At 44.1% G+C, this 20,627-nt stretch overlaps 1 protein-coding gene across 1 annotated transcript in view; it reads right to left on the bottom strand.

Moving 5' to 3' along the window:
• LOC311234263 (uncharacterized protein) overlaps nt 1-11,635 on the bottom strand; it is a 67,109-nt gene extending 55,474 nt beyond the window's left edge. The window contains exon 1 of the mRNA XM_084321399.1: nt 11,526-11,635. The gene's annotated coding sequence lies outside the window, so the exon portion shown is untranslated. The remainder of the gene's footprint in view (nt 1-11,525) is intronic.
• Nucleotides 11,636-20,627: the final 8,992 nt, after the last annotated feature.

Below are 20,627 nucleotides of genomic sequence, written 5' to 3'. Positions count from 1 at the left end.
GGTAGTGTCTAGTTAGGAGCGAATGATAATGGATGGATTATCCATTGGGGGGTCCAGGGTGGGGGGTGCGAGCAAGAGCATATGTGTGTAGGGGAATAGATAGCAGGTATTAGGGGCATATCTTGTATAAGACATTTATTTAAACGCTGATTTAATTTGATGTGCACTGTTAACACTTTGATCGCCATGGGTTAAATTCATAATTTACCATCCCTAGCCAGCTCTATTTGTCTATGGAGAAGTTCCCCTTCTTTGCAGGGCTATAACTTTTTAAATTCTATTGCTAAATTGCCATTATTATGGCCCATTCAATGTCCTATATGTATTGTTCAGGGTGTAGCAACGTTAAACTTTTTCATTCACATATTCATACTAAAATATGGTCTAAAGTATAAGTATGTTTTTATCGTTTTCTGCAGCTTTCTCCAGAACTTGATTTATAGCTCCAAATGCATTATATTGATGATGAAATACAGTTTGATAGCAATCGGCGCGAGATAAAAAATTTCAACTGGACGTGGTTCTAGAAGTTACTACGTATCATCTGATGATGACCGGATGGGCGGGGGATCGTTTATAATTCCGTGGGCAGCGTTAGATGATTCATCCAGAGTGGGTCATATGTTCATCATAGCAGTTTATATGGAACACGTTAGAATATAACGTTGAATCTTACCGTGGCTTCCTCGCGCCGCTGGCAGATGAGCGTGGAACATAATTTTTTCTATTATGGGATGGAGAAATGCCCGATCCATTTCCAGGTTGTATAATAGTATATACGTCCAAATCATGTTGTTTTTTCGAGTTATTTGCACCGATCGATGTTCACTGTGTCAAGACGGAGTCTCTCTAACGATAGCGAGTGCCCGGACCACATATGGATGAGCACTTCCGGTTCAAAGGGTCATTTCCGGTTGGCGATCTGCCGATCGGCCACCAGATGGTGCTCTTGAACCGCTAGAGAGTTGAGTGGAGCTTTGCAGTGTGTCTCAGGGCTCTGGAGGGGAAATATGATTTCGATCACAGATTTTTGAAATATTGACATCAAAGACGAGTTACGGCGTCTTCGGCAGAATGAGCATGGCTAGGAATGACGTCTTAACTCGTCATCGGCGATCATAGTGTTAACAATGCTTGTATATCTAATCGTGTGTTGTCATGTTTGTTTATGTGTTTGTTTAAAAAATAATAAAAAATAAAATAAAAAAAAAATAAAAAATGATCGGTATCGGCAGTGTATCAGCCGATATGGCTCATAGACGATCGGTGATCGGTATCGGTGGCAAAAAAACGTGATCGGGGCATCCCTAACAAGAACACAACAAAAGTGCATACATAATACCCAACTCTGACCACTGACCACATGAGGGAACGGGTACATACGCACACAATACACGGCCACTGATGGATCCATGGGGCTTGGATAAGTCCTGTGGACCCAACTCTGACCACTAATAAAAACGTAACTACACTAGCGTTATAAGAGCTAACATTGCTACCTACCGTACAAGTGCATTGGTTTAGTGCATTTCCTACTTCCGGTTGCTACTGAGCGGACATGTTTGTGCGGACCTGTTCTCCCAAACTGGTAAGCAAATGACTGTTTTCATGTTTTCATTTTTACGTTATTTTCATTTTTACGTTATTATTATTATTATTATTATTATTATTATTATTATTTTTTTTTTATTTTTTTAAACATTGATCTTAACTGATCACTGTGACTTTATTGCTTTTATCGTTATATATGCCTATGTTTGTGTACAGCACTTTGAGCTACATGACATGTATGAAAGGTGCTTTATAAATACTTACTTACTTACTTACTTACAATATACAACACATCACATGTAAACACAAAAACACAAAAAATAATAGTCTACATAATAGTAAAAGTGTACGACAGTAAAATACAGGGTAATACAGTAATTTTGCAGTTTTGCAGTTGGGACCCAACTACTGAAAGCAGCGACATTCTTCTTGTATTGATCACAGACATGTAGGATAGTTCTAATATTGATCAAACATGTAGGATAGTTCTATGTATTGATCAGTCATGTAGGATAGTATTGATCACAGACATGTAGGATAGTTCTATGTACTGATCACAGACACAAGTGTTCATTTACGTATTGTGAATTAATGCTCAATGGTAATATCCATCGTCACTTACTTTATCAATTTTGATTGGAAGCTTGAATCAAAGTGCTTGAATCTTCGAAGAGATTGTAACGCAAGCTTCGTAACAAAGACCTGTGTCAAGCTAGCGACAACAATATGACTTTCTATCAGAATCTTTCAAAATAAAAGCTGCAACATATGCGTCTTTTCAGCTTTTTATACCATCACTTGTAAAAGGTGTAAGACATTTTAAAACATAGCCTACCAGGAACTTTCCAGTTTCATAACAAAATAAGTGATGGTAAAGGAGTGTAGGTGCAGGATATAGTCCGAATCAGGCCGGGGTCCTGTTTTTAACCGTGGCTGGTGTAACGATGTGACAGTGATCCTACAACACTGTTCTCCTGACCTGGAAACTTTTTTCATGAATTGTAAACCCTTCTACTCCCCCCGCAAGTTTACATTTTTTATTTCAGAATTATATTATATTGTGCTTCTATCTTAACTTAGTTTATAATTCATTTAATTTTACTCCACCTTTTATTTTATTATCCGTCTGTCCATTAGTGTTTTTTTTGTGTGTGTATTGTTTTTATTGACCTATAGTCCATTCATGCTGAGTGAATCAGTTCCCCCAGCCACATTTGTGTATTCATATTTTTGGGGAATTAACTGATCGAAAATGTATCAAATCGAATCGTGGTCAAATGAAGAGATTTAATGATGCATCGAATTGTTGCCTGAATAATCGTAATTGAAATTAATCGTTGTGAGGTTGAATCTAACATGCTTTGCAATCCTGGCCATTCCTTTATGACCACGACGTGTTAAAGACCGAAATTAACGTTACGTTAGCGTAACCGTAAGCTAACAACAAGCTAACCATGTTCAGAGCCATAGAGAGAACAGCAGACAGGCAGAGTGAGGACTGGGGAAGGGAAGGGGGGGGCAGGCATTCTCCCTTCTGTGTGTGTGTGTGCGTTTGAAAAGATCAGATGAAGTCAGACGAGTATATTATATTGATAGTAAATGTACTGAGGGTGGACAGATAATGTTGATATTTAAACATAAAAAATACAATACATAATAAATGTATTCATGATCATCATGCAACATAAAACAATTGCAGGAACGGTTTGGGAGAGGAAGGGGTTTTAGGTTGCGTGTTGTAAGTTCCAAAAAAAATTACTTAAAGTTTAAAGCTCAATATATCAAAATGTGGCACTTTACAGTGAACAGGAGGTCTATTTGCATTAAAAACAATAGATTGTTTTTCCTTTAAAAGTCTGGAAGAGGTAAATAAAACATTTTCAAATAATATTTTCGTTACCTTTTTTGAGTTGATCTATATGTTACTGATTGTGTTAAATGGGCTTATGATATCGTCTCATATCGATTGCAGGCACCTGCATCGTATCGTATCGTGGCAGATATCGGCAAATATCGTATCGTTGTCCAAAGAATCGATATCGTATCATGATGAAACTGGTGATTCCCACCCTAGTAGAGTCCATACATCCAACACCAAATCCCATAATTCCTTACACGTAACGTGTCTGGCTGTGTGACGTCAACTTGTCAGCATGAAAATGACAGCCAAACATGGCACTGCAACTAAATAACACAAATACAATAGGCAAATGTGTGACTATTACAAATATAACACATTTTATACTTGTGCTACAAGATTTTGGCCTGTGCTACAAAACTATCAACCTCTGTCAGTGCATGTGAGCGGATCGGAGCGTGAGCGGCGCGGGGCGCGGAGCGGCCGGTTTTGACGTGAGCGAGGAGTGGGTTTTAAAATGAGTCGGCGCGACGTCCGGAGCGAGAGTTCTCCTCCGCTCCAATCCACTCCAGGCCGCTCACAGTGGTTTAACACTGATGTAATATATACATGCAGTACAATGCCAAAGCAACAGATGGCGATGTACAAACATGAAGGCCATTTTCAACCAATGAGAAGGGTGAACCTGTGATAGGCTGTTCGTTCAGGCTTTGTCACTGTAGAGACGCCCACACTCAATCCAGTTAGAAAAAGTATCGACGCCATTGTTGTTGACGTTAGCTTACATGCTAACGTTAATGGCAACGACCATAGCATTGTGGCTCGGCTAGCCTATCATCGCTTAATAGAGATAGTGAATGGATAAACAACGTTATTTAACATTGCAGAATGGCTACAATTACAATGCGGCTCAATACAAACAATTGTTAAGGGGCCCAGGGGGTGTAGACTGTTGTAGTTTGAGCTCATTTACACCATGCTACAAAAAAAGAAGAAAAAAAACTGCCGAGCGATCTGGCGCGGGGAGCGGGGAGCGCTCGATTCAAGGTGAGCGGGGAGCGAGCGGAGAGCGACTTGGGGGCGGGGTCAACATGAGTGATTAGCGGAGCGGACCAAGCTTTAAAGAGCGAAGAGCGGATTTCTCGGCCGCGCCGATCCGCTCACGTGGCCTGACCTCTGTAGCACCAGTGCTATGTGCAAAAAAAGTTTACGTACAGGAGTAGCTGCTGCTAGCTGGAGTCTTGTGAGCCTGGTCTGTAGGTGAAGGTCGTAAGTAGGGATGGGTACCGTTCACATTTGAATCGATACCGGTACCCAATGGTACCTTTTTTCGGTACTTTAGTCTCTAAAAATGTAATCTACCTACCTCAGTTGTGAGGGGAAAAAAATCCAAACTTCAAATAACCACATTTTCGGCTTGCCATTGCCCCGACTGCTTTGTTGTTGAATCAAGTCAAATCCTAGGTACGCGTATATTGTGCGTGTGAACGTTGACATGAAAAGAAAAAAAGTTTAAAAATAAAATAAAAAAGTGTAATTTTTTTTTAAATATATATATATATATTTTTTTAACTGTATCTCACGTGAATCGATACTCTGTAGTACCGACGTGTTTCGGTAAGTACCTTTAAAAGTACCAAATTCGGTACCCATCCCTAGTCGTAAGTCCTGCCTGTCTTGTGCTCCTGTTACCTCCTCCTCCTCTTCATCTCTTTCTATCTCTCTGGACACTTTGTAGTAATCTAAGTGTACTTTGCTTCACTTCATAACCGGTGTCTGTGTAGACAGTAGGGGTGTAACGGTACACAGAAGCCACGGTTCGGTACGTACCTTGGTATTGGGGTCACGGTTTGGTACGAGTTCGGTACAACAGAAAAAAAATATTTATTATTATTATTATTATTAATATAATTTTCTTTTTTAACACTTTGATCGCCATGCTTAAATTCATAGTTTACCATCCTTCGCCAGCCCTATTTAATATGGAGAAGTTCCCCTTCTTTTCAGGGCTATAACTTTTTAAATTGTATTGCTAAATTGACATTACTATGGCCCATTCAACATCCTATATCTATTGTTCAGGGTGTAGCAACGTTATACTTTTTCATTCACATATTCATACTAAAATACGGTCTAAAGTATAAGTATGTTTTTATCGTTTTCTGCAGCTTTCTCCAGAACGTGATTTATAGCCCCAAATGCATTATATTGATAATGAAATACAGTTTGATAGGAATCTGCGCGAGATAAAAAAAATTCAAATGGACGTGCTTCTAGAAGTTACTAAGTATGATCTGATGTTGACCGGATGGGGGGGGGGGGTCGTTTATAATTCCGTGGCCAACGTTATATGATTCATCTAGTGTGGGTGATATGATCATTAGAGCAGTTAGTATCGAACACGTTGAAAAATAACGCTGAATCTTACCGTAGCTTCCTCGGGCCGTTGGGCGATGAGCGTGGAACAGAAATGGTCCTATTATGGGATGTAGAAATATGCGATCCATTTCCAGGTTGTATAATAGTATATACGTCCAAATCATGTTGTTTATCGAGTTATTTGCAACCGATCGATGTCCAGTGTATCAAGATGGAGTCCCGCTAACGATAGCGAGTGCCCGGACGAAATATGGGCGAGCACCACTTCATCCGCATCACTTCCTGTTTGGGCGATCCGCCGATCGGCCACCAGATGGCGCTCTTGAACCGTTGGAGAGTTGAGAGGGGCTCAACAGTATATCTCAGGTCTCTGGGGGAGAAATATGATTTCGATCACAGATTTTTGAAATATTGATATCAAAGACGTGGTACGGCGTCTTTGGCAGAATGAGCATGGCGGGGAAAGACGTCCTACGGCGTTTTTGGCGATTAAAGTGTTAATTACATTTAAAAAAAATATTATATATTATATTTATGATCATTATTATTATTAAATAGAATCATTTTCTATAGGCTTGCCGTGGTAGTCAGTGATACTGGTGTCATTCTGTGTTCAGGCATTCAGAGTAAATTAATTGCCTAGTGCCCCTTTAACAACTTATAGGCTTGCTAAGTTTCACTTTCACTTCTAGAGAGTTTTTAACTTCACGTGAAGCCGAGACTGAAGACTAGAGAACAGATGACATGTTACACAACAATGGCAGAGGATTATTTGGATTTTAAACACAATAGCAGTTCAACTGGAGACTGGAGAGGAGCTCAGATGATCAGTCCGAAAAAGTATGTTTATTTTTTTTATTTGATCAGCGTGAGTCCGGCGGGGGAGAATGTTGTTGTTGTTTGTTGGCGACGCGCGGCGTGTGTGTTGGTGACGCGTGCCGTGTGTGTGTGTTGGCGACACGCGGCGTGTGTGTGTTGGTGCTGGTGTGTTTGCGCTGAGGCGTATTCGTCATAGGCTGCATGTACCGCACCGTGACGGCCGTACCGTAAATTCGCGGGACGAATACACGTACCGTTACACCCCTAGTAGACAGAGAGAGAGAAATAATGTTATTATTCAACACTACACTCCCTCCCGCTTACTCCGTTCATCCAACTTAGCCCTTCTGAGCACACCACACTACCACCTTAAATCCACAGAAAACAAATCATTCTCCTCCGCTCCTCCCCGACTCTGGAATCAACTCCCATCACACATCAAAGTAGCCCCATCCGTAGAAACATTTAAGTCCCACCAAAACCCACCTGTTCAATCTTGCATACCCTCACTCCTGACCCCCCAACCCCTGCATGATCACTTACATTTTCACATCTGTACACACCTATATTTTAGTATTATTATTTATCTAAAAATGTTCTCTCTGTTTTGTCTCTAAGCTGTCTCCCTCTCTCTGTATTATCCCCACCATGTCGTCATTGTGAAAGTCCTATTGTGAATGTACTATGTTTGTCCGTATGCTATAATGCCATGTATATAAAGCGCTTTAAGATGCCTAATGTAAGGCGCTATATAAAATAAATATTATTATTGTGAAAGAATTCATTTGAAATGTTTAAATAAATACGCTGTTGCATAATGTCCATTTTGTTATTTATTAACTAAGAATGAGTTGATAATGGATGATTTATACATGGGGTTGAGCTGAACTTTATGGTGTTGTATTGTTAGTCATACTGTCACTTTAGGGTTTAGGTGGTGGGCGTGTTCATTGGAGTTAGGCGGCAATAGTAGTATTCATATGGGATTTCATTCTGGTGTTGACACAGAGAGGGGTGAGCTCAGGAGAGAGGGGTGAGTTCAGGAGAGAGGGGGTGAGTTCAGGAGAGATGGGGTGAGATCAGGAGAGGGGGTGAGATCAGGAGAGAGGGGTGAGATCAGGAGAGAGGGGTGAGTTCAGGAGAGAGGGGGTGAGTTCAGGAGAGAGGGGTGAGATCAGGAGAGAGGGGGTGAGTTCAGGAGAGAGGGGGTGAGTTCAGGAGAGAGGGGGTGAGTTCAGGAGAGAGGGGGTGAGGTCAGGAGAGAGGGGGTGAGGTCAGGAGAGAGGGGGTGAGGTCAGGAGAGAGGGGTGAGTTCAGGGAGCGTATTATTTTCTATTGACCGCAAGTATTGCAAGAGCGCAAGTAACGCAAGATCGCAATTGATTGATTGATTACTAGGGCTGCAACGATTAGTCGACATAATCGACGACGTCGATCATAAAAATTCGTCGACGCGGAATTTTAAGGTTGATGCGTCGTATAAAAAGTAAACAGAGAGCCGGTAACGTTCATTCAAAACTGCGCAAATGCACTACAGGAAGTACTGGGGCAGTATAATTTCCCTTGTCTGCCATGACTGCATTGTGTGTACTAACGACAAAGAAGAAAGCAGTGATGCACGAGAGCAAGCACCCTGGAACCATGATGACAGCTACTCGGATCATGGATCAGTTTTAGCTTACATGTTGGAAAACAGAATGTCTCATGGATAATGCTTGCTAAGCGAACGCTATTTCAGTTAATATGTTGTTGAGTTAGCTAACGTTAAACAGCGCCAAGCATATAGCCTACTAGAACACACTAGAGCTTGGCTAGGCTACCGGTGTTTACAGCTCCATGAATTAGCACCAAGCTAATTCACTTTCGTATTTTTGCAGACTGGAGTATTAATTAGGTAAGTTAAGATAGCTGGTGCCAACGTCCACTGTCTATATAGCGCCATGGTCTAGACTAGGCTGCTTTTTTTTCTCAGTTGAAAAAAGTTGAACTTTTTGGGCTAAGACTGCAGAGACAGGGAACGTTAGTGCACTGCTAGCTATCTTATATCTGATGATTTATAAGTTTGCTATAGCAATGCAATCACGGGTTCCTTTATGGACGCTGCCATTTGTAAATAGTGTGTTCCCCTGCAGGAGATCAGAGTAAGACACACACAGCTCCTCTCACTCACACACAGCAAACAAAAGAAGACCTAGAACTTGTAGTCTGTCTGATCAGACTCATCCACCTCCTCTCCTCTCCCCCTACAGCTGTTGGAGATGGTGGAGCCTAGTGAGTGGATCTACGTCACCCTCCTGGACCAGGATAACAACCCCATCAAAACCGCAGTGCTGGGGCAGAGGCTGCTACTTTTAAAACATTATTTGCACATTATCTTTACATTTAAACTTGCACTTTAATTTGTATTATTTAATTAGTTTATTATGATAGATTATTTTATTTGTTATTAAAAATACATTTGATTAAGCAAGTAGCTTAATTAAGATCCAAATTCAAATGTTTCATGAGTCCTTATTTAAATTTGCTATGGGATCATGTTAAGGCAGAGGGAGGGTGACATTCACAGGTGTGCAGACTTGAGCATGTGAGGTAAAACATGCACTGGAGCCCTGAAAATGAGCCGCGCCCACAGGAAGCAGAGATGGAGGGTGTGACAGAAATAATCGTTAGATTAGTCGACTACCAAAATAATCGTTAGTTGCAGCCCTGATTACAAAAATTAACAGATTGCAGAATGGGTACAATACAGTACGGCTCAATACACACAATTGTTCTTGTTCTTGTTCGCAGACGACTCAGCCCTGCTGGTCTCTGACAAGAACAAGTTACAGATTGAAAAAACCCTCAGCTCGGAACTAGGCAAAATCTGCATATGGCTCGCTGATAACAAACTATCATTACACATGGGCAAAACAGAGTCCATTCTCTTCGATTCAAATAACAAACTCAGCAAGACCGACGGCTTCTCAGTTACAGTGGGTGACAATATTGTCACAAGGAAAGATGAAATTACCTACCTGGGCTCCATCCTAGAGGCTAATCTTTCCTGTGACAAAATGGCATCCAATGTAATAAAAGAAAGTCAACCAACGAACTCGATTCTTGTACCGGATCTCCTCTCTGGTAAACAAGAACACCCTGAAGACTCTGGCAGGAGCACTCATACAAGGGTACTACGACTATGCTTGCACCTCATGGTACCAAAGCACCTCAAAGGCGCTAAAAACAAAATTACAAACATCTCAAAACAAACTGGTCAACTACTGCTTGACCTTACTCCTAGAACCCACCTCACCCCTGCCCACTTTGACAACCTAGGATGGCTTAGAGTAGACGACAGAGTACAGCAACTTGCAATGGGCCTGGTCTACAAGATACACTAAACGACCAAGGTACCCATGTACATGTCAAAATACTTCCCAAAGGTCAGTGAATACCACGATCACAACAGCAGAGGGAGCTCCACAAATCATGTTAAACCCAGATTCGGCTCAAACAAGGGACTAAACACGTTTCGCAATTATGCCACATCAATGTGGAACGCCCTACCCAAAGCTGTAAAGGAATGTGAATCACTACCCACTTTCAAAAACACTCTAAAAGAACACCTACGGGAGACTGCAATTCGAAACTGGCCCATGTAAATGTCCTAACCCAACCCCCTCCAATGTACAGTAAATGACCAAGTATGGTTGTCAATATTCCAATGTACAGTTTTGCTTGTACAGTTGTACAGTGTCCCCCACACACCCACCCCTCCTACCCAATCCCCCCCCCCCCCCACCCCACCCACCCAACCAACCACCTCCAATGTACAGCCCCCCCCCCCCCCCCCCCCCCCCACCCACCCACCCCACCTCCCCAACCTCCCCCAATGTACAGTTTTTACGTCAAATGTATATACTTTTTTCTGGACTCTTTTTGTATCACAAACAGTACTGTATTTGCAAATCTGGTATGTCATAAATGTATAGATGTAGCAGTACTGTCTATCTGTATGTCATGTATGTCATATATGTCCTGATGAATTGAAAATGGGGGACCCTGATGTAAACTAGACGAAAGTCTTTCTCTGGTCTGCATCCCCTTAACAATTGTGTGTATTGAGCTGTACTGTATTGTACCCATTCTGCAATCTGTTAATAAAGTTTTCAATCAATCAATCAATCAAAGGGGATGCAGAGTAGAAAGACTTTCGTCTTGTTTACATCAGGGTCCCCCATTTTCAATTCATCATAACATATATGACATGATACACAACATACAGATATACAGATATACAGTACTGTTACATTTGTGACATACAAGATATGCAAATATACAGTAGTGTTAACAGATCCTAACAGTAAATATATACATACGAGGGGGAGGGAACACATTAGGAGGTGGTATTAGTTTATGTATGTACGTGTGTTTCATTAAGTGAAAGAATAAATGGTTTAAAAGCATCATATTGTGGACGTGGAACTGAATTATGATACGATGTGCGTCACAGTGTTTTCCTCCTCATCTTTTTATTGACAGCCTCGATGTCGCCCAACAGTTCTGTTCAGGAATTGATTGATTGATTGAAAACTTTATTAACAGATTGCAGAATGGGTACAGTACAGTACAGCTCAATACATACAATTGTTAAGGGGATGCAGACCAGAGAAAGACTTTCGTCTTGTTTACATCAGGGTCCCCCATTTTCAATTCATCATAACATATATGACATACAGATAGACAGTACTGCTACACCTATACATTTATGACATACCGAATTTGCAAATACAGTACTGTTTGTGATACGAAAAGAGTCCAGAAAAAATAGTATATACATTTGACGTAGAAACTGTACATTGGAGGAGGTTGGGTAGGTGGGGGGACTGAAGGAGCAAGAAGAGGAGAACAATGTGAACATAATGAATGTACTTACATATGTTGTGGTGACCACAGTGTGATCTGTTTCCACAAGAAGAAGGTTTGGATCAGATGTGAAGTCTTTCTCCAGTACAGTTCTGTTCTCCACAGAGACGTTAGCAAGAGACTCAGTGTTTCATTGTCTCCAACATGGATGATGTCTCTGCTCCGACTCACAACAAAGACAACAACACACTTGATCTGCTTCACAATCGGGTTAAAAGTCAGTCATGTTTGCACGGAGGAGTTGACGGTGAGCGATCATCACAGATGTGTTGTGTTTAACTGATCCTTTGATAAGGGTTTTGTAGCAGAGAAGCGAGTTAAAACTAGCTCCTCAATGTAAACAGTCTGGCTGCAGCAACGTTAGCTGCTAGTTTTAACTAGTGATGGGTCGGTCATGAGCGACTCGTTCATAAGAGCCGAGTCATTGCCGTGAGCGTGAGTCGAATCGCTCACGTCTGGCAATGAGTCGGTTCACGCGCCCCCCCCCCCCCCCCCCGGCATGCACACCCCCCCCCCGGCATGCACAACAGACACACACAATGAACTCAACGGATATCGTCGATCGGGGGCTCAACTAGAGTCTGACACGTTTCTATGATAAACTGAATGAATAGACAGACATTGACACAGACAACTGAATGAATAGCATACTACTTATTTGGTTGTATAGGAGTCGAGTGGCGCTAATGAGTGTCTTTTGTCAAACAACAGTAGTCTATGAATAGGCGTGTCCCGACACCGACGCCTGCTGCGCCTGCTGTGTGCTGTGAGTCACAGTCGTCAGTCAGTCACACTTATTTAACATGATCAAATAATTATTATAATATTTTTTACTTCATTTTGAAATATTATAGTGAAATATTTTGCAATGTTGTCGCATTTATCTTGTTGAAATCCTCCAACAGGCTCTTTTTTGTAAGTTGACTGGTTTGCACACCAATAATACAGTGCAATAATAGAATAGTAGAATAGATAGTAAAATTATGCAATAGAATGGCCAGAGTAAAATAGTGCTACAGTACAATCAACAGTCAGCGGGGTGTATTAGAAGGCTATGGTGAAGAGGTACGTTTTTAGCTTATTTCTGAAAATATTAAGATATCTAGCTTCCCTAATGTCCAGAGGTAGTGTGTTCCATAACTTTGGTGCATAGTTAGCAAAGGCTGCATCCCTGATTTTCATCTAACATTGTAGATGATCGCAATGTTTATCCTTTGTATATAAGGAGGAGGACCTTGAAATCAATTCTAAATGTTACCGATGATTACTGATGTAAACAGGGGGACCCTGATGTAAACAAGACGAAAGTCTTTCTCTGGTCTGCATCCCCTTAACAATTGTATGTATAATTGTATGTAATTGTATAACATCGGCCAAATTTTTTTCGCGCTCGCGCTGCGAGCTCACGCTCCTTGTTTTGGCTTACGGAACTTCCTCCGGAAGTGTCAATGATCCGTGAGCCGTGAGTCGCTTACGTGAATCGGTTCATTGCGGTGAGCGTGTATCGAATCGCTCACTCACTGAAATGATCCGTTTGGCACATCACTAGTTTTAACAGCGACGCGCGGCCATCTTAGATGTGTTATTCTTTTTCCTAGCTGCATTTCTCGGAGACGCTCTCTGATTGGCCACTGACTGACGCTCTCTGATTGGCCACTGACTAGTTTGCCCAATCGCGTGACGAGCTGTGTCTTTGTCCATTTCCGCGTCGAACTCGAACTACCTTTTGATTGATTGATTGATTGATTGATTGATTGATTGATTGATTGATTGATTGATTGATTGATTGATTGATTGATTGAAAACTTTATTAGCAGATTGCAGAATGGGTACAATACAGTACGGCTTAATACACACAATTGTTAACACATTAACTGCCACAGAGTTTCAGCATCTTATACCATTCTCTGCCAGTACTGTAAGTCTATGGAGATGTTCACCTTCTTTGCATCCTAACCCGATGAGGTACTCAAAAGATTGAGCGCCCTCCAACCTAACAAGGCCACTGGCCATGACAACATCCCCTCCAAATTCCTCAGAGACGCAGCAGCCGCCATCACCCCAGTCATCACTCACATAATAAACCTCTCTATAAAACTGGGACACGTCCCCAAGGACTTCAAAATTGCGAGAGTGACCCCTCTGCACAAAAAGGGCAGCAAATTAGACCCAGGCAACTACCGCCCTGTTTCTATTCTTACCTCCATCTCGAAAGTCATGGAGAAAATAGTCTTCGAACAGGTCGAAAAGTACCTGGCGGAAAAAAATCTAATCTACGAATTCCAATCTGGCTTCAGAACATCCCACTCCACTGACACATGCCTCCTCTATTTGAACGACCACATCAAACAAGAGGTGGACGCGGGCAAATACTGCGGCATGGTCATGCTGGACCTACAAAAGGCCTTCGACACTGTCAATCACTCCATTCTGATTGACAAGCTAAAAGCAATTGGTTTTGATAGCTTATCAGTGAGCTGGATGCAATCCTACCTGGAGGGGAGAGAACAGATGGTAGAGGTAAACGGTACTCTATCCCCCCCCCCTCACAGTGAGCTGTGGTGTTCCACAAGGAAGCATACTAGGACCGCTACTCTTCCTAATTTATGCAAATGACATGTCGTCAGCCTGTGACTGCAACTTGTTCCTGTTTGCGGACGACTCAGCCCTGCTGGTCTCTGACAAGAACAAGTTGCAGGTTGAAAAAACCCTCAGCTCGGAACTAGGCAAAATCTGCATATGGCTCGCTGATAACAAACTATCATTACACATGGGCAAAACAGAGTCCATTCTCTTCGGTTCAAATAACAAACTCAGCAAGACCGATGGCTTCTCAGTTGCAGTGGGTGACAATATTGTCACAAGGAAAGACGAAATTACCTACCTGGGTTCCATCCTAGAGGCAAATCTTTCCTGTGACAAAATGGCATCCAATGTAATAAAAAAAGTCAACCAACGAACTAGATTCTTGTACCGGATCTCCTCTCTGGTAAACAAGAATACCCTGAAGACTCTGGCAGGAGCACTCATTCAAGGGTACTACGACTATGCGTGCACCTCATGGTACCAAAGCACCTCAAAGGCGCTTAAGACAAAATTACAAACATCACAAAACAAACTGGTCAGACTACTACTTGACCTTACCCCCAGAACCCACCTCACCCCTACCCACTTTGACAACCTAGGATGGCTTAGAGTAGACGACAGAGTACAGCAACTTGCAATGGGCCTGGTCTACAAGATACACTATACGACTAAGGTACCCATGTACATGTCAAAATACTTCCCAAAGGTCAGTGAATACCACAACCACTACACCAGAGGAAGCTCAACAAATCATGTTAAACCCAGATTCGGCTCAAACAAGGGACTAAATACGTTTCGCAATTATGCCACATCAATGTGGAACGCCCTACCCAAAGCTGTAAAGGAATGTGAATCCCTACCCACATTCAAAACCGCTCTTAAAGAGTACCTACGGGAGGCTGCAATTCGAAACTGGCCACCGTAAATGCCCAAAACCCCCACCACCTCCTAATAGACAGTCTCCTCCCCACCGCATGTATATATTCCCTCCCCGCCGTATGTATATCTCTCTCCCACCCACCCACCCCCTCCTAATGTACAGTCCCCTCCCCATCATATGTATATACTCTGTCAGGATCTAGGGGTAACAGTACTGTATATTTGAATACCGTTTATGTCACAAATGTATCAGTACTAAATACCTATATGTCCCTATGCCATAAATGTCATGTAAGTTGTGTATGTCATAAATGTCTATATGAATTGAAAATGGGGGACCCTGATGGAAACAAGACAAATGTCTTTCTCAGGTCTGCATCCCCTTAACAATTGTGTGTATTGAGCCGTACTGTATTGTACCCATTCTGCAATCTGTTAAATAAAGTGTTCATTCATTCATTCATTCATTCATTCATTCATTCATTCATTCATTCATTCATTCATTCATTCATTCATCATTCATTCATTCATTCATGCAGGGCTATAACTTTTTAAATTGTATTGCTAAATTGACATTACTATGGCCCATTCAACATCGATTATCTATCGTTCAGGATGTAGGAACGTTTTACTTTTTCATTCACACATTCATACGAAAATACCGTCTATATTATATATGTTTTTATCGTTTTCTGCAGTAATTCCTAGAACGTGAGATATAGGCATAAATGCATACATTATCAAATGCTGTAAACTTGTTGCCGATCCACGCTATATTAAACATTTCAACTGTAGGCTACATGGTCCTAAACGTTATGACCAGGCATGCAGTGGTGGTCAAACGCGGTTAAACGCCGTTCTGTTTCATTAGGGGCTCTGCTTGGCATCACTACTGCACTATCTCGCGTACGTGCACGCGTACTGAATAAACCACAAATGTACCTCTAATACCAGTATTAGTCTGACCACACCCCTCATCAGCTTACCTTCATAAGCAGGTGTGTGGTCACCTGCTCTCCTCCTTCTCGCTTTCACCACAAGGAAGAAGTGCCTCGGTAGATCCCCACACTTGACACCATGATGGAAGAAAGGTTTAGGAGCAGCTTTGGGAAACAAGGATACGTTGACATCATATCTTTATTTTCTCTCTCACTATTTTCGAGAAAATACGGCGATATTGTCTTCGTACTGGAGTGTCTGGAAGATGATGATCATTCTAAAAACCCTCCACCGGTTTTCGTATTGGGAGCACGCCGCTGCATGCTTCTCAACTGCAGTTCCTTGCTGTGTTTGTTGGGGTGAAACCTGTCAGGCCACAGCTGAACTGTCGGACATGCCGCTGTTGTGAGAAGCGGTGCGTTCCAGGTTGGGTGAGTAGTGTTTGCTGGCGGGCTCCACTTGTCTGTTAGTGCTATGGGGGCTACTTGACAAAGTTTATGGAAACCGGCCCCAGACTAGGGTCCTTTGTTCAGCCACCTAGGCGACAGAAGGCCTTGGTCTGGAGACCATTATAGTTTTAACTAGTGGGCCGCGACCATTGACACTGGTGATCCCTGTGTGTTCTGGACGAGTGGATTCTCTCTGTCACCGTGTTAAGGCCCCATCTTTCATATCCAAATGAGAGTATTCCTTCACGAGGGGATATGTGCATGTAATGTGCGATAGCGGCAGATTCATGTTCAAAGTCAGCTACACAGGCCAGTTGGTACTGTGCTGATTCCGTCGGATGTGGTAATGTCACCGTTGTGAAGCGGTGTTGGCATCTTGTTTTCTCTTTTCTCTTAAAAAGTGAGGAGAGGTTCAGAACGGCGGCCTGTCTGGGTGAGTGTTATGTCATTGTTTACATGTTCATAGCTTACAGTCAGCTGTTAACTGCTGCGTTAGCCTGCTGGATCGCTGCATGGCCTGCTTAAGGCCTACTATTAGCCAGTCAGCTGTTAGCTGCGGGGCTAGCATGTCGTGGTCGCTAGGTAACGTTAGCTTGCTGCTATGGCCATGGCCTGGCGCGGGGTAGCTTAGCTTCTCGCGCGCCGCCGTGAGCTCGCTTCTGATCGCGTGCGTCGTTAGATCGGCGTCTCGCGAGCAGAAGCAATAGCACCCGAACGGTTGGAGCAGTCGTTAGCTTGATGCTATTCTGTTGAACGTGCTTTGATTTTAACATGTTTTACACTCTTGACCACGACGTCATCCTTGACAGGGGATGTTCGTCGACCCTGCCCTGAGCCTGGACGGGGATTGCGTCAACAAAGAGGACTGTAGCGACTGGTTGGAGCGGCGACGCTGCCCGGATCGAACAACACAGGACGGCTGTGTTCTACGGTGTCTTGTGACTGCACTTCGCTGATCTGCGTTCCGGGTAGGAACGGGGTTGACCAGACCTCATAACACGTCTTCTGGTTTTACTTTGCTAAATGTATTGTGAATAACGGTGTTTTTCCCAAAACGTGTGTTGCTACAATGCATTTAGGATACGTTGCGGGTTATGTGTGAGCTGTTTTTGTCACTGGCAGTTAGCTTCTCCGTGCAAACGGGATGTAATGATCTGGTTGTTGTGTGAGTAACACGGCCGTGTACTCACAACTAAGGTAACTAACCTATGAAGCTATGCTTGGTGACAAGTGAGTAAAAGAATGTTCTTTCTCAGACTGTAATGACAATGAACAGTGTGTTCACACATTAACAGGTTTTCCTGTTTTAACTGGCCGTATTGAGGGTAAAATAGGAGGATTGTGTTTTCCCCCCCGGTTCCCTGGGGACTTTATCACCTCCTATCAGACATGTGCATTAATTGTGTCTTTTGTGTGGTAGGGATACGATGTAACTCTTAGCTTGATTGCTGAGGTTGTGCTAAATCTGCTGGAGAAACTTATTTCCTAAAGGGAAATTGGTTTGGTTGCTGTCATGTGTGCTTAGCAAGGCCTGTGGTCGATACTAATCAAGAATGATGTATTCTCTCATTGTGAAAAAAACGGCGTTCCTCTGTTGAGTGTTTTTGCCATTTTTTGTAGGTGATGATGGGTTGTGTGTGTCATGTGACCTACAACTGGGTTGTACTGGCCACAGAAGCACATGTGTATGTTGGACCGGGGTTCTTAGAGCCCTCTCTATTCTGTGTTTTTCCTTAGTAAAAATCAGATAGCAGGTTAGCTCATGCGCTGTGTGGAGCTGTGAAACGCTTCATAGAGCTGACTATGACTGTGTCATATTCTCTTTTTGTCGTTACGTCGTATCATGGGTGTGGGGTCGTAAAGGGGTGAACTGGTAACCTTTCCTCTCCCCATTGTTCTGTCGGTCAGGGGTACACCCCCTGTCCTTCAAGGTTCCCGTCACGTGGCGGTTCGGCACGTTACGGGGGGGGGGGGGAGGGAGTTCCTGGTCCCACGGCCTGGTATATTGGGTGTGTGCACCGCAGGAATTCCCCCGCCATAGAGTACGTCACCGTGCGCGTCTCTGTTGGTAGGACTTCCGTGTGCTGTTCAGGTCCATGTGATGGATCTGTTTTCAGGGGGGGTGGTCAGGGCTCCTCCTCACCAAGCGCCTATTCAGGCCTTCTGTGAGTTCGGACTCCTTCTTCCATGTGAGGAAGCCTCCATCAGAGTACAGAGCCTTCCTCCTCAGATTGTCAAAGTGAGTGGACCCTCTAGAAGGGTCCTTTTCTATTGTATGTATATTCGATTCAATTCGTTTATTGAGTGTGTATGGGTTCAGTGCCTCTTCCCCGGAGGCCCTAAAACCAGTTTTTTACATGGCTCAAGGTGCAATATATTCTTTTCAATCTGTACAGCTCGCGTGGGAAGTCTCTCTGGGGATCCCCGTCTCTTTCCTATGGGAGGGTGGTGGGATGTAAAAATGTGAACATTTTTTACCCCGGCTGTGTAGACTGGGATACATACTGTTGATGCTTCCTTCTTTCTATTCCAGAAGTGTTGGAGTTAGGGAGTGTCACACCCCTCTTGTCGTTCCCCTGGGCGCCTTGGGGATTCAATGACAGGTCTAAATAGCCTGTTCATTGATGGGGGTGTGTCCCGACGCACGTATAGTGCTAGCTCGCTGTAAACAGGCGATTGACTGGCACGCCTTGGTTGCTTGTGGTTGAAACAGCGTTTTTATAAAGCAACTGAGATGGGGGTTTTTCCTCTTCCGACGACCACATCCCATGACCTGGGTGGGTTGTCGACGGATTCTCGTTCATGTCTGGGGGATGATGACGGGATGGATCTGAACATATGTAGTGGGGTCTCACACCCTTGGGGTGGGCCACCAGGCGCGGTTCGTCCGAACGTCTGGGTGGCGCCTTCTTTTCATGTTAAGATCAACACGCATATCTGCCCTTCTCCTGGAGTAGGCATGTCGGCGTGGTTAGGGCACGGGACTGGTTCTGGTCACGCTGGTCCAGATCAGTTGAACCCGTTGTCCGCCGGGGATGCAGATCTGCTGTTCTGGTACCCTGAGGGACTTGGGCTTTTTTCAGGGGGAAAAATGCCAGGTCGGTCTGGGTGTCACAGGGTTAAGCGCTATGGAGACCCTGGTTGGGTATGTTTTTACTCAGCACTGTCGTCATGGCTTACAGCCATGCCATTCTGTACGCGCTCGATCTCGTCGGATCTCGGCCGCTACACAGGTTGGTCCTGGTTAGTACTTGGTTGGGAGACCGCCGGGGAATACCAGGTACGGTGTGCTTAGGGGCTGGTTCTCCATTATTTTTCGCTCCTCTCTCACGCATGGCGAAGAGGGGCCTGTGGGGGTGGTTTTTTGACCTCCTCTGGTGACCCTGTGCTTCCCGTACCGCCAGGCACGGTCCGAAGTGATGTTTGCGACCCGTAGGCCTGGGTTAACCCTTTTTGGAAACTGAAACACTTGTACTGCGGTATAGCCGGTGTATACCCGCAGGTGTGTTTTGGAGTTTTTTCTTGAGGGGTTATAGGAACAACCACCGCATTGGGTAACACCGAGGTGGTTGATTCCCTGGTGTGTTGGAGCAGTGTCAACTCCCGGGTTCACCGTTTGAGGGTGCCCCTGCACGTTCATGACGTCTGCCAATCGTGTCAGCCTTCTCTGCCTCGACCCCTCTGGGTGGGGGTTTTTAAATGGAGGCTTGGTCATGCAACACCGCCAGCTTACGCTCCTTCCGCCGGGGCGGCTGTGTTCAGCTGTCCCCTCTGGCGCCTGTCTCGTCCGCAGTCTCCAGGCTAGGGTTAACAGCCTGTTGCCTGGTTTTTCCCCGGTGCGCTGCCTGCTTCCGTTGGTTAACCTTTTTTGTGTGCTTACGGCCATGCTGACTGTCTGTTCTGCAGGGTTAGTGTGCCAGGCGGTGTACTGTTGGGGGGACGGGGCCCGCTCGGTTTACGGCCATACCGACCTGAACACGCCCGATCTCGTCCGATCTCGGAAGCTAAGCAGGTTCTGGCCTGGTTAGTACTTGGGATACCGCCTGGGATTACCAGGTGCAGTAACTGGGGGGCCTTTGTCCGAATACGCTGGCGATGTGGGGGGCGGGGCACTACGTGCCCACCTGGTGGGGTCTTGATGCTGGCATCATGGACTTCTCCGGGCCCCCATTCCAGGGAGTCCAGTCCTTTTGGTGGGTCTGGGTCTTCCTTCGCGCTCCGCTGCTACGGCCTTGCCACGGGGTTGGGTTTGCCCTTGA

This window comes from Notolepis coatsorum (genome assembly GCF_963971535.1).
Source record: "Notolepis coatsorum genome assembly, chromosome: 9".
In the NCBI taxonomy this organism is placed as follows: Eukaryota; Metazoa; Chordata; class Actinopteri; order Aulopiformes; family Paralepididae; genus Notolepis; species Notolepis coatsorum.
The sequence above is the reverse complement of the archived record's forward strand: the minus strand, read 5'-3'. Positions and strand labels throughout refer to the sequence as shown.